Source organism: Etheostoma spectabile, chromosome 17 (genome assembly GCF_008692095.1).
Source record: "Etheostoma spectabile isolate EspeVRDwgs_2016 chromosome 17, UIUC_Espe_1.0, whole genome shotgun sequence".
NCBI classification, from domain to species: Eukaryota; Metazoa; Chordata; class Actinopteri; order Perciformes; family Percidae; genus Etheostoma; species Etheostoma spectabile.
This window is the reverse complement of record NC_045749.1, coordinates 13,424,042-13,425,537: the sequence shown is the minus strand read 5'-3', so window position 1 is coordinate 13,425,537 and position 1,496 is coordinate 13,424,042. Positions and strand designations below refer to the sequence as shown.

Genomic DNA, 1,496 nt, shown 5'->3' with positions numbered 1-1,496 from the left:
GGTGCGGGGAAGACTCTCTGGGCTTGACCTTTTTAGCTGCTGTGTCAGGGTTTTCGGTTTGTGTGCATATGATGTAAAGTGTTGCCTAACTAGAGGGCTTCAGCATCACCCAGCAGCTGATGGCTATTTTAAAGTAATGTGCAGATTCGCCCAGCAGGGGTCTCCCGGAGCACCAGGACAGACTGAGCAGCCTGTCAGAAATTCTCCATTATTATATCTGGGGGAAATGCTGTCTGTAAAACCACACCGAGCTGCAGGGTGTTCCTTCCTTATTCATTGTCTCTAGCACCACTAGTCTACCTTTGTGGTGTATCTACTAAGCAGGCTGACATAGAATTGAATCTATGGGGAACTTTTCATCACCCTGTTTCCTGAGTTGACATAATTTAGGGAATAAGGGTTTGATATGTGAGACAGAGCTGAAGTGGCCATTCACCCATAGCTGGCTCCTGTAGCACCTCACCATAGGGGTGATTTTATATCTATATATTTTTTTGCCAGTTTTCTGTCATTGATAATTCATGTATGGCATCAATAAATTGAATTTTCACTGAAAAAGTCTTTGTTTTTATTAGACTAAGCTGTGGTGATTCTTAACAGCAACATCTTTGCTACTGTGATGGGTTTTTATCATGCACTGGTCATAACAGGATAAGCACACAAAAACAGAAAACTAAAAAAAACTAAAATGTTCTTCAGTAATAAACAATTAGGTATGCTTTGGTAAATCTGACCACAGTAAGTTCATGAAATCAGCAAAGAAAACATGTTCCAAAAAGATTTTCTTGCCAACTAAAATGGACATATGCTGTGGCAAGATAAATTAACTGAATTTTCCTTTTGAAAAAGTTGGAAGTGGAATGTGAACAAGACACTGCAACCCTTGTTTCTGAGTTAATATACACCAAATTATCAAGGACACAATTCTTGTAACTTATTTGCCAGTGTTTATTTAATAAGTTATTAATCCTTGGCAGGGCAGAACTAATGTAGAAAATGGCCGCAATGTTAGTTGGCTAGAAAAGAGTAAGGTCAACTAATGACAGAAATTCTAACAGTAGCAATGGATGTAGTAGATTCCTGATATAGCAGTACTAAGTGTTTGTTTTCTCTACCAAGTTGGTGAATCAAACAAGCAACTCATTGTACAAAAAAAGCAAAATGGAGACGAGAGTGTTAAGTGATAAGTGCTCAGAGAGGGAGGCACATAATGGGCTTCAGATGTGTACTTTTTGATCCAACAAGTAATCTGTTAAAGCATGGGAGCTAATTATTGACCTTTGGATCTGCATGTGTGATACAATCATCTCAATTTACTTAGCTTTTTTAGAAATTTTACCACATCATAAAGACATTGTTTTTTTTACACTTTTGTACCAATTCAACCTGAAGTAATGGCTCAAAAAGTGACTCAAAGACTCAAGTTGAATCAGTATACTCCTTTTGCTTCATTTGCATTCATGTAGTGCCAAAGGGAAATAAGATTCATGCCTATT

General features: G+C 37.8%; 1 long non-coding RNA gene across 1 annotated transcript; it reads left to right on the top strand.

The window, feature by feature from the left end:
• The first annotated feature begins 2 nt into the window (after window positions 1-2).
• On the top strand, window positions 3-564 carry LOC116705209 (uncharacterized). Its single transcript, XR_004335880.1, has 2 exons — window positions 3-41; window positions 117-564. It is a non-coding gene; the product is annotated as an uncharacterized LOC116705209 (long non-coding RNA).
• The last annotated feature ends 932 nt before the right edge of the window (window positions 565-1,496 follow it).